This window comes from Papaver somniferum, unplaced genomic scaffold (assembly GCF_003573695.1).
Source record: "Papaver somniferum cultivar HN1 unplaced genomic scaffold, ASM357369v1 unplaced-scaffold_3, whole genome shotgun sequence".
In the NCBI taxonomy this organism is placed as follows: Eukaryota; Viridiplantae; Streptophyta; class Magnoliopsida; order Ranunculales; family Papaveraceae; genus Papaver; species Papaver somniferum.
The window spans coordinates 367,062-380,858 of NW_020641039.1; positions in this window are offsets into that span (position 1 = coordinate 367,062).

Consider the following 13,797-nt stretch of genomic DNA (forward strand, 5'->3'; position numbering starts at 1 on the left):
ATCGAATAAGCCGATCCTAAATATAAGTCTCTGTGTCACTAAGTTCGGCTCAAAACGGATTTCAGATATACGCCGAGTCGTTCATATGCACTTTCAGGGTTCAGTTTCAAGAACAGCTCGGCGCACATCTAAGATTTGTTTTCCGCCGAACCATTCCCTGTAACCGCCGCAGAAACATGATTTTGACGAATTAAATCGACTAAACCAATCTAAAACATCAAATACGAGATGGGTTTGTAGAACTAACCTTCTTATTCTCATTTCCGGAGTTGGTTCTTCTTCCATCTCTTCTTCCGGTTGATTTTGAGTTTGTTCTTCACTCTCTAAATCTTCTTCTTCTTCAATGGGTTGTTGAGTCGATCGATTTGAACGAGATACTGGCTTACGACGACCCATTATATAGATGAGTTTAATCGTCGACTAAATTTTCACGAATCGACGATTAAATTTCCGCGATGAAAAAAAAGAAAGGGAAGGGTGAATGAGTTCGGCTGTGGAGAGGAAGAAGAAGAAGGTGAATGAAAATGATTTTAGGTGTAGTTGATTATAGGTTTTGTATTAGGGTTAGGGATAGATTAGTAGTAATTTAAAGGATTTAAGGGCATATAGGTAATTGAACCATCCCATAGGGTACCCCTTATAAGGTCACCCAAATTAGGACTAGTGCTTTGTATGCCTAAGAAGATTTTGATATGCCCAAAATCAGGGTTCTTTTAGGTTTTAGGTTAGGGAATCATGCATAAACGACATTAGGAGCCTAAATTCTTAAAGTTACTAGTCTGGAGATCCATCCCATCAAGGTAGGCAACTGTCGGATTTGCCATGGGCTAGGTCCACCACTATGGGCACTGCAGGGGTGCGCTGGCTAGCTACTACCACTCTTTAAGAGTGTTTTTGCAACACTATTTCTTATCTAGATGTGTTCTAATGTTTCATAAATGTGCAATTAATTCACTCAGGTAACAAAGCTTCACTGCATTTTTTTTTTTTGAAGCGTAAAGCTTCACTGCATATGTACATATTTACTTCGCATGAGAAAACTTCGTAATAGTTCCTCTTCACCAACACAAAGTTTGAAGACGCATACAAAACATGTAGAAAATATTTACCGAAAGAAATAAAAGAGAAAAACATAGTGAGAGTAAAAGAAAGAGCCTTCGTAGAAAATTAAAATTAAACGTCAATCTTGGCATCTATATTAAACCTACTGGACTTTGGCTTTGGCTTAGACGTGAGCTTAATTCAAAACGTATTTAGAATTCAGAATTACACTCTTTTTGTTATTAATTGGGAGACATTACATAAACTCTACAATATTAAATTTCGAAACATTCTAATTATCCCGATTCACCTAGTTAACTTCGATAAAACAATCTTCTCCATCTTTTCAAACCCCTCCCTTTGACGTACCAACATCCACTTTCAGTTTTCGGCCAATTCCTTTTTAACTTCAGAACAAGCAAATTCCTCTATCTCCTGTGTATACTTTTCAAGTTCATCACCAGTTAATCCATATTGTTCTACCAGAAACTTTTTTATTTCGAAATCTAAGCGCCCTAGACGATCCATATCAGTTGGAGTTGGAACTTGTTTCCCCGATGAGTTTGAATCCATGAAACTGTATGAAAATTCTGCTTTCTCTTTAGCAAGTTCAAGTACCTCTGCAGGAAATCTCGAATCTGCCATGTCCACTTTAAAATTTTATGAATGCCTTGATGGAGTCTTTTTCTTTTTTTTTTTTGCGCAGAGCGTTGATGATTCTTTTGCCAGCCAGCGGATGGGTTCCCTTTATATAGGCAATGGAAGGTGGGGATATGGAAATTTGTATGTCGGTTTACCTTATGAGTTCCGGTTAAAATAGGCATCAAATCCGATTAAAGCGTGGAGTGCTGCGTTAATTTGGAACCTACCAATTTTTGCATCTTGCTGAGCTTGCCCAATTTTTGTGCCTAAGAGCATCTCCAACAGTAGGTCAAAAAAAAATCCTACGTGGATGTCATTGTTAGACCTCCATTTATTTAGATTTTATCCCTGGATCTTAATAAGACCCTTTATACCAAAACTTATTTCCTATAGTTAAGGTCATACAATATATTTTAGATTTAGATAAAGATTAAAAAAATAAATGTCCACTTTGATTCCATATTAAAAATTATTTTTTAAAAATAAAATTGATGACATGGAATTAGTTAAGGGTCATCCCGAAGGTGTAGTTAAGACTTTATTTTAACACTTTCGTGTTTAATATTTGATCCTCCTAATTTGTAGGACCTAACCATTAGAGATGCTTTTATACTAAATGGGGGTCTAAAATTCTATGTGTCATTCAAAAAAAATATTTCCACCCTCTGTTGGAGATGCTCTAAGCTGCCCAGCGTATCGTGAAGGTGTCTAATGGACAACGTTCTATTTGGGCTCTTATTTTAGTATCACAAAAGAAAATCCATATACAGAGTTCGGTTATTCATAGAAAAAAATTTCTTAGCCGAACTCTTCTTTGTTAACCCATTATTGAGTTCGGTTAGTTTGCATAAAAGAAAAGAAAAATTCTTGGATGAACTCTTCTCTGCAAACCCATATATCGTGTTCGGTGAGCTCGTATTTTTTTTCGTTGTCGGAACTTTTCTGTTCATGTAGTTAGGCTTCTTTTTATTAATTTTCTCATTGCCAACCTCATGTTCGACTAAAATTATATTTTTTTTTCCTAGCCGAACCAATTAGAAAAGGAAAAAATAACAAAAAACATCTAAAGAATTTATTTTTTACAGAAAACACAAAACTAATTTTAATTAAAGGTTAATTTAGCCATCTCAACCTTTAGGACTCCCTATATAACTATTGGCTAGATATTCTTATCACATAATGGTCCCCACCAAAAAAAAGCGGTGCTCAAAAAATCTTTCGGTATGATGATCCAGCATAGTTGCGGACTAAAATTATATTTTTCAGTCCAACCTGATTAGTTTTCTCATTAATTGCGGACTTTCGTATCCAGTTGGACTCTGTCATAGGCCTTCTCAAGGCCTATGACAGAGTCCACCACATTACCTCTCGTGCCCACCAAAAAATCTTTCTTTTGTTCTAGTGCCCACCACATTACCTTTCGTGGGACTCTGTCATAGGCCTTCTCAAGGTCAATGAATACCACCTAAATATATAGTCCTTATTAAGGATATGTACGAGGGAGCTGTCACAGGGGTGCGGACGTGTGACAGTGTCTTAGAAGACTCCCCAACAAGATTGGACTACACCAAGGGTCGGCCTTGAGTCCGTACCTATTTGCGCTGGTACTGGATCAAGTCACGAAGTACATTCAGGGGGAAGTACCGTGGTGTATGCTCTTCGCGGATGACGTCGCTCTCATTGGGGAATCAAAGCAAGACGTGGAGCATAAACTGGAATGGTGGCGACAGACACTGGAATCAAAGGGCTTCAGACTCAGCAGATCCAAGACAGAGTACCTGAAATGCGACTTTGATGAAACATGAACAAACGACGGTGACCTGATGCTAGATGGGAAGATTGTACCGAGGAAAGAGTCCTTCCGTTATCTGGGATCTATGATCCAGAGTAATGGAGACATAGACGAGGACATCCGGAACAAAACTAACGAAGGGTGGGCCAAATGGAGACTTGCAAAGGGAATCCTTTGTGACCGTAAGGTACCGACTAAACTGAGAGGAAAGTTCTACAAAACGACAATTCGACCCGCACTTTTGTACGGGGCAGAGTGTTGGGAAACTAAAAACCCACACATCATAAAGTTACATGTGGCGGAGATGAGGATGCTAAGCTGGGCATGCAGACTTACAAGACACGACAAGATCCGAAACGAGTCTATCAAGGGAAGGTTTGGGGTAGCACCGATGGAGAAAATCTTCACGCAACATCGGCTACGTTGGTTCGGACACCTACGACGAAGACCGCCTGATGCCCCAGTCCGCTTAGGACGCATTGGACGGGCCGAAGGTCGAATGAAGCGACAAGGACGACCGAAATTAACATGGGATGAACTGATCAAACGGGACCTGAAAGACCGAGGCGTGGAGAGAGAGCTGGCACTCGAAAGAACAGCGTGGAGGGCAGCGATTTTAGTTAAAGAAGTATGCACCTAAGGACCGTGGCTCGGAGAGAGAGCTGGCACTCGACAGAGCAGCATGGAGGGAAGCGATCCATGTGAAAGAGGTATGTACACGAGGTACGCGACTAGACCCTTCTTTACTTTTGCATATATGTTGGAAGCTCTATCTCCTCATAGGACTGTGCAAACCGCGAACATGTAAACCGCCGTGGTAGACCTGCTCTGTCTTCTGAGCAGGGATAAAGTGAAGATGCCACTCTAACGGTCGTGATTACGTAAACCCAACTAGACCGGTGTGCTCACTCCCTGCTCATAACAACGAGACACGAAATGTGTCAAGGATTACTCTTACCTTCGGGTAAGTTGCGTCTCGGCTTGCTGGCAGCCGATGTAAAACTTCGCCGCGTATCTGGAGATAAGATCGTTACGCGGTTTATCTCTGCTCGACCTGGTACTTGCTACTGGAAACGAGCTTTGGATTTGGATTTGGATTTGGATCCAGCATAGGTGAACATGGCCCGGATAGTTTGGTTTTAGGCCCATCCGCATCCAACACATAAATCTCATTCCAAGATCCAATGAATTTCTATACAAATGTGTGGATAGATGGAATGGTCCGATTGGATCTAAATTTAGTAAATTTCTTTTATAATCAATGACAAAAAAGAAAAAAGTTGGCTTAAATTCCCATATCGCGAGAAGAGTGTGAAAGCGCTTACATAACAAACTTGAAACTGCAACACCATAACATAAGTCACGACTTGATTTGCTTTACCAGAAGCAACTTGGGTGCTCACTTAAATAAACCCTACACTTGAACAGAGAGAGTGAGAGAGTGTCCGCACATCGGGAGACTAACCAGGAGTCAACTCAGCTGGCTTTTGAGATGGAGAAGAATGGTGTTTCAGACGAAGGTTGGACGGTGGTTTCGAATAAGAGAGACAGGTACCGTAATAAGCAAACCCAGGTAAGCTCTTCAAGCTCTTTTTCTGTTTCTATTGAATCAAAAATCTTCCATTTCTCGCGGGGGTTTGGGAGGAAGAAGGGTCTGTTCCTTATTCGTGAACAAAAAGGAGATAAATTTGCTTCCCTTTGGATAAGCCATGATCTTGTAGTTATGCTCCAAGTTTCATGACTCTACTCATCTAGTATGGGTTAAACCGGTTCACTGGAGTCTTGATAACAAGTTTGAAAGTTTAGCTGCTTCTCGTGGTATTAACAAAAGTGGCGAGTTCTTAAAACTTACGGGTGGTACTAAATCTGGGGGTTCTATCGATCTTTTCTTCCCTGCCGGAAGAGATTGTTCTGGGTGGAAATCTATTGTTTCTTCTTTTCGAAAACTTTGTCGTGATTCTGGGTTAAAGGATGATATCAACTCAGATGTATCTTTTCCTACCTTGATTGGGTCTTCTGGTTTTGGTTCAGTGGCTGGAATTTATAAGTTGGATTCAACTTCCTTGATTTCGGATTTGTCTCCTGTTAGCAACATCAACTGGAATCAGATGATCGTCCTTGAAGCTAACAAGGAAGTCGAGTCTTGGGCTAGTATTGGAGCTGGTCTTAACTCTTTTCTGGGTTTACACTCTTCTTTTCATCTTCAACCTATTTCTTTGATCAGGGCTATGTTTCTGGTTGTTGATGTTAAAGTCCGTGATTCATTAAACGCTATTCCTTCTTGGAATTTCCAGGGGTTCCTTTTTACATTCAAGCCTTGGTCCTCCAAGATTATCTTCTCACTCAAGAAGATGTGATTAGAAGCAATGCTCGTTGGGTGGAAGTGAGGGGCGTTCCGTTTTCTCTATGGAACGATAGAACATTTGAATCCATTGGAAATAAATGTGGAGGTCTAATTGCAGTTTCTAAATTCACAAGATGTGGTCTTGATCTATCTATTATGAAACTTCTTGTTAAAGGCCCGGTAAATTTTATATCAAAATCAGTCACCATTAATTTTAAAGCTCTCCTTTTTACCGTTCTTATATCTTTTTCTGATGATCAATCAGAAAATTAAGTAATCCATTTTTGAGGATCAAGATTGATCCTGCTTCTGATCAGAGTGATCCTTCATCTTCTGAATGGTCAATATGACTTCATCTGTAACTAGTACGAGGGTTGTTGAGTCAAACTTTGATGGTGAGAATATTGGTGCTCTTTCCCCATTGGTGTTGCAGGAAGATAGGTCTGCCCGTGTTGCATGTCAGTCTGCCACTGTAAAAAGTAGTCAGCTGGATGGAGACAGCTCCTCTTCAGTTAACGGCTCTTTTCAAGTACGAAATTTGAAAAATAATGACGAATTAAAAAAGGAAAACTTGGAAAAATGCCCCAATATGGGGTGTAACGTTGGAAATCTTTCCCAACGTTTAAAAATTTGGAAAAATGCCCCATTCTGTCAAAACCTCAGTTAAGTCACATGTGTAAGCTCTCACAAGCGAAAAAAACCCTTTCAAAATTCAAGTTTTAGGTTTAAAATTCAGGATTCAGGTTGAGGGTTCGGGGTTTAAGGTTCAAATGGTGGCAATGGTGGTTTTTGTAGTGGTTCTGGTGGTGATAGTGGCCTTACACATGTGACTTAACTGGGTTGGATGTCAAAGTTAACGGAATGGGACATTTTTCCAACTTTTTTTAACGTTGGGGCACATTCCCAACATTGCACCTCATATTGGGGCATTTTCCCAATTTTCCCATTAAAAAATGGCCTCATTCGAAATAAATCTTGCCCGGATTTGAATGATAATCAAAATATGGATCACTATAAGGGTCAAGTGGTGGGTTTGGCAGTGGGGAGGAATTCGGGACAAAAGAAAGGCCCATCTACTTCTAACACCTTAAATGGGCTTTCTCCATCAGGTCTATTGAAGTCGAAACAACAAGGCTTGTTCCCTGCAGGATTTTTACACCCTCTGTTTCTAAAAGACTTTCTTTTATTCCATTTTGATCCATTTCAAAAATGTGTTCAGCTTCTGTTTATAGTCATATTTTTCCAATGAACTCTCTAACATATCCTTATGCTTGTTACATTCAAAAATTCTTCTTTATGGGACCCAATCTAAAATATTAATAAAATTTATATAATTAAGGAAACAATATATATGGTTCCAAATTAAATTTTTTATAAATATTATACTCCATAAGTATACATTCTTTTATGTCTATAATGTTTTCATTTCTTTTTTTTCCAAACACTATTTTTGATAGTTTTTATTACTAACATATTTATTGAAAATAAATTAGACAAGTAATTAAGGGTAGGAATGTAAACTACTATGGTCTCCTTAATATATTGAAAAAAGTCAAACCGGACTGTCTTTTGAAACGGAGGGAGTATCTACCGGTGGATTGCAATCTAAAATTAATGAATCTACTTCGAACAATTCAACTAAGACCTTCTTTGATTCGGGTGAAAGACGATCTGAATCGCTTATAGAAGATTTGGAAAAATCTGTTCAATTGGAGGGTGATTCCACTAAGGATAACTTATGGGGTGAAGCACAATCTTTAGATGCTATGGAAGAGTTCCAATCTTTCAATAATATTCTAAGCAATCCTGAGGTGGTCTCTGACTCTATTTCAGCCTCTGATTCAAATCATCGTCAATTGGAAAACTCGGTAGGGGAAGCAACTGTTAATTCACGATCATCCGGAACATCTGATGATGCGGGCGCAGTGGGAAATCACTTATCGCAAGTAATTCCTACTCCATCTGCTCATTTTTTTGCCGAAGCTCTAGTTGATAAGGAAAAAGAGGTGGTGGTTTTCAAGTACATGAAATCAAGATTCCAGCCGGCTATCAATTTGATGCTTCAAGTCAATGAAGTTCAGGGAATGGGTTTTGAGGGTGGAGAAGATGATCTCATGCGGCATTTGATAAAAACTGCTACAACATCTCCACATGCCTTCAATTTTGAATGTAGGAACCTTCCTCCATCTGTTTAGGTATGTCTCCTCTACTACTTGGGTTTGTTTTGTTATTAATGTTAAAAATCATATCTTGGAATGTTAAAAGCCTTAGGGATGTTCAAAGAAGAGGTAGAATCAGGGTTTGGATGTCTATTAACAAACCTGATATTATCATTTTTCAAGAGTCTTTACTTCCTAACTGTACTGATTCCATTCTGAGGCAAATTTGGGGCCCTGGTTTTATGGATTGGAGAGCTCTAGACTCTATAGGGCGCTCTGGAGGGGTTCTAATTATTTGGAATACGGAGAAAGTTATGCTAGAGAACTATATCATTGGCAACTACACGGTTAACATCCAATTCAAGAATTGCTTCGATAATTTCGTCTGGCTTTTATCTGGTGTATATGGCCGTTGTTCTGCTGTGGAGAGAACCTCTTTATGGAGAGAATTGAAGCTAATGTACTGCATCTGGGACCTCCCTTGGTGCATCTGCGGAGACTTTAATGAAGTTCGATTCATGCGTGAAAGGCTTGGATGTAGGAGACCTATCAAAGGTATGAAGGACTTTAATAAATTCTGTGACATAATGGAGCTTATTGATTTGCCAATTTCCGGGGCTAAATTTAAGCGGAGTTCTACTGCTAATAACAGACCCAAGAGCTTAATTGATCGTTTTATAATCAATGAGGGATGGGATAACCAATTTCCAACTATCTCAGTTTCTGCTCTTGCGAAACCATTCTCCGACCACAAGCCAATTTGCTTAACTTGCAATTTAGAGGACTGGGGACCTCCTCCTTTCAGATGTGAAGCAATGTGGTTCTTAGATAACTCCTTTTTACCTCTTCTTCAAGTCTGGTGGAACTCTTTTGCTTTCGATGGACCTGCTGGCTTCGTATTGGCCATTAGTTTCAAGCTCTCAAATTTGAAATTAATAAGTGGAAAAAAAATGTTTTTGGCAAGATTGACAGAAAGTGTGAAAAAGTTCTGCAAGATATTGCCATTCTCGATCAACTTGGCGATGATGATGCTCTTACGTCTTCCCAAATTATTGAGAAAAATTCTAAGAAATTGGAATTCGAAAAGCTTGCAGATATGAAGTACCTTCATTGGTTAGGAAAATCTCGTATGCAATGGCATGAAGATGGCGACAGAAATACCAAATTCTTTCATCGTATTACCAAATCCAGAAGAAGACGAAATACTTTTGCTAAGCTCAAAATCAATAACTTGTGGGTGGAGGACAAGATGGTTATCAAGTCTAGCATTGTCAATCACTTTCAGGAAAGATTCTCTGGTGATGAGTCGTGCAATATGCACATGGAGGGTATGCAGTTAAAAAGTATTAATTCGGATGATAAATTATCGTTTGAAAGGGATATTACTGAGGATGAGGTCTTCTCGGCTTTGAAGAAGTTGGGTCAGAATAGCGCCCCAGGTCAAGACGGTTTTCAAGTGAGCGTAATTGTTAAATGCTGGGATTTTATGAGATCTGACATTATGAAAGTGGTAAAGCTTTTTGAGAGCAGTGGTTGTATTGATTGGCGGCTGAAATCTAGTTTTCTTGCTCTTATACCAAAGAAGGAATTTGTGGAAGAAGTGAAAGACTTAAGGCCTATTAGTCTCACTAACTCTGTTTACAAAGCCATATCAAAGGTCTTGGCGGAAAGGTTAAAAACCATGCTCCATAAACTTATTTCTAGCCATCAATCTGCCTTTGTCAAGGGACGTGAAATTCTTGATAGTGTTCTAATTGCTAACGAATGTCTTGACTCTAGACTCAAATCTAAGACTCCTGGCATTGTTTGCAAGATCGACTTAGAGAAAGCTTTCGATAATGTTAAATGGGACTTCCTAGACAAAGTTTTATGCAAAATGGGCTTCGGCGAAGTTTGGAGAAAATGGATTGCTGGGTGCGTAAGAAGAATTCCTTTTTCAGTTCTTATTAATGGTAGTTCTTGTGGTAAATTTTCAAGCCAAAAAGGCCTGCGCCAAGGAGACCCTCTCTCCCCTTTTCTATTCCTGCTAGTTTCTGAAGTTCTCACTTGTATGTTTTCAAAGGCTGTTGATGTTGGTTGGTTGGGTGGTTTCAGAGTTCGTGAAAATGGTACCAAGATTAGTCATTTGCAATTTGCAGATGACACCTTGGTCTTCCTTGATGCTGACATTAATCAAGTTAGAATGCTTAAGTACAATCTTTTGCTCTTCGAATATGCTTCTGGCTTGCGTACAAACTTCGGTAAGAGTAATATTTTTGCTGTTAGTAATGTCGACAATATGGATCTGTTAGCTTCTATTCTTGGGTGTACTGTGGCATCTTCCCCTTCTATTTACTTGGGCTTACCATTGGGAGATAAAGCCCTATCTTGCAACAAGTGGGAAAAAGTGCTGGAAATTTGCAAAGGGAGACTTGCCGCTTGGAAAAGTTGTTTGCTCTCTAAGGCAGGTAAACTTACTCTTATTAGAAGTGTTCTCATGAGTATTCCTGTCTATTACTTCTCTCTCTTTATGTGCCCTTCTTCAGTCATTTCCCAAATTGAAAAACTGATTCGTGACTTCCTTTGGCGCGATTCCAACAATTTGAAGAAACATCATAGGGTAGCCTGGAAAAAGATTAGTAAACCTTTCGGCCATGGGGGCTTGGCTATTAGAAACTTAAGAGTCATGAATAAAAGCCTTCTTATGAAGTGGTGGTGGAGATTGTGTAAAGAAAAAAATGGGTTGTTGTCAAAAATAATCAAACAAAAATACGGGGTTGAAAATGGTGGCTGGAAAATTAAGGATGTTAAATCTACTCATGGTGTGAGTATTTAGAAACAGATTGGTGCCGTTAAACAAGATTTTTTTGAGAACACTCAGTTTAAAATTGGAAAAGGAGACACAATTCGATTATGGGAGGACAAGTGGTGCACTGACGGTACTTTGGCGTCTTTATGTCCACTTCTGTATAATGCTTCTATAGTTAAAAATATCTCTTTGCATGATGCATACAATACAGATGCTACAGGTTTCAATTGGAAAGTGGGCCTTACGCATAGAAGATTTTCAGAAAATGAAATTAATGAGTTGTCCATCTTGTTTTCCAAGCTAGAGTTGATAGTTTTCCATCCGGACGAGGATGACTCTTTGGTGTGGTTAAGAGATAAATCTGGTGTCTTCTCGGTTAAGTCTGCGTATCACCATCTTACTCGTGATGATCGTGCCCCAGACTTTCCTTCCAAAAAAATCTGGTCGCATGATTGGCCACAGAAGGTGGGCTTCTTCTTATGGCAGTGCGTATTGGATAGTCTACCAACCTTGGATAATCTGCAGCGTAGGAATACTGCCACCATTACCGCCAGTGGTAACCTTATTCCAAACCTCTGTTGTTTGTGCAAGCTGACAGCGGAAACTAATCAACATCTCTTCTTGGAGTGCACTATTGCTAAACAAATCTGGAGCTTTTTCATTGTGGAAAGCCAACAGGGTCGTCAACTTCGCAGTCACCACTATGGATCTTATTAAGAACTGGACAACATCTCGTTTATCCGCTCACGGTAAGGAAATACGGAGACGTTTGCCTGCTGCTATTTTATGGGTCCTATGGCTCGAGCGCAATGCCCGAACTTTCAACAATAAGGAGAGAAAGGTGGAGGAGCTTATCACTGATGTTAAAATGATTGTCTTTCAATGGGACAAATATTCTTCTTGTATGTCAGGCATCTTAGTCTGTGATGTAATTGCGAGGTGGAAAGATGTATTCTTTGACGGCTCATTACTAGGCTTTCTGTTCTGCATTAGTTTGGGGTCTTTCTCTGCTTTTAGTTGGTCGTGTGTTCTCTTTGTTTGGGGGTTTGCTGCTTTGGTCCTCCTTTGTAAGCTTTCCATTTTACCTTCTAATATATTCTTTCTTTTCTGAGCAAAAAAAAAAATAAATAAAAAATAAATAAATAAAAATAAACCCTACACTTGAAGCAGCAGCAGTACTTATAAAGAATCTCTGCAACTACTGAGAATTTGTAACACCAGGTGGGTGACCAGTAACCCCTCATACACCAAGTAATATGCAACTCATTATTATGAGCACTATAGCTTAATCGAGTACGGAATAAACTTTTGTTTAACCCAAATGAATGAGACGAAGGAAGTGGAAACAAGTCAGGGACGTAAAAAGGAGAGATGAAGCGGAAACATAAGAAATGTCAAACCATAACAGTACATGAAATTAACTACTCCATGAATCCTCCTCTTTGGTACTCAACCCTCCTCCTTCTATACGTTGTCTACGGCCATGGACATCTCTTATTCTTCCTCTACTACTACGCCTCTACTGCACAGCATCCGTAATCTTACTTGCTGGTACACTGTCCGCAAAAATACCTAACCATTGAGTTCAACCATACAATTGGTTGCATCAGATAATTAAATAATCTGCTGGTTACATCATTATCTGGTTGCCTTTTCAACTATGCCACGAGAAAACCTGAGAAGTATACTAAAACAAGAAATTTATATATAATAATCACTAATCACTCAAGATCGTTATTTACTTTTTAAACCATTCCATAAGATTTTTTTTTGAATATTAACCCATTAGAATTGCACCATAAAAACTAAAGCTTAATATTGAAAATCGAGTTGCTTCAATACATTTACAAAGAGTTATCGGAAAGAATCAAGATGTGAACTTGCCAGCATATCTACAAAGAGGACAGTTAGGTTTTGTTCGCAACCATTCCGACATGCACATCTTGTGAAACGTATGTGAACACTTCAAATATTAGTGTCTTCTCACCGACTTTCAAACCTTGAAGACATATAGAACAATCTTCCCCAGCTTTTAGTACCAACCCCGATTTCGCTTTTTCTGCTAACTTTTTCTTAAATCCATGATGTGCAAATTCCTCTATTTCTTCTACATATGTTTCAAGTTCCTTGCCTGTTAATCCAAACAGTTCAATCCCCAACTTATTTATTTCAGAATCCATACGTCCTAAACGATGAATATCAGTTGGTGTTGCTTCTTTTACTCCAGATGAAAAGCTATATAGAAACTCAGCTCTCTCTCTTGCAAGTTCACGTACCCGTGCTGGAAATCTCTCCTAATTCTGTATCTTCCTTTCCATTCTTTAGGAGAAGTTTTTGTAAGCCGATCGAATGGATTCCAAGTTTCCAACCGTAGCGAATAGGGTTTATCAAGGGAAGAATCATTTTGTCTTTGTATAAGGCATCATCAAAACCAACAACTGCTTCCACATTTTAATTTTGTAGTCCCTCAAGGAAACAGCAACAAGAAAGTGGCGTTTTGGACAACTGATAATATTGTTCATGATTCTGATGCTGGTGATAATAACGTCGATATGAAAGCTTCCAATTATATATCGTATGTTATGGAACGACTTCAACTTGAACGAGTTATTTCAGATGAATACCAGTTTAAACGAGCTGATTTTTGCCACCGTTTCCTACTACTGTACGTATTGAATGGGGGCAAGTCTTCGAACTGCATAACCAAGTTATTGGATCTAGTCCTCGAACCATAGTTGGTGCCGCATTTACTGTCGGAACTCAACAAGGTAGATTTATTGGTTACCCTTGGCGGCAGCCGAAAAGGGTTTATACAAACTACCCCACCTTTTTAGAGAACAAACCCCGAAAAAAACAGATGATCAAGTTTTTTTTTTTTTTTGATCGGTTGATGATCAAGTTAATAGTTGTGGTAGACTTGGGGGATATTTAGTCGACCTCTATATGCTAAATTCAAATTCATGGAAAAGCAGTAGTCAAGTCCTGCCTTTTGTCTATCTGCTTCAGCTTATCGGAAATAGTTAGGTGTTTC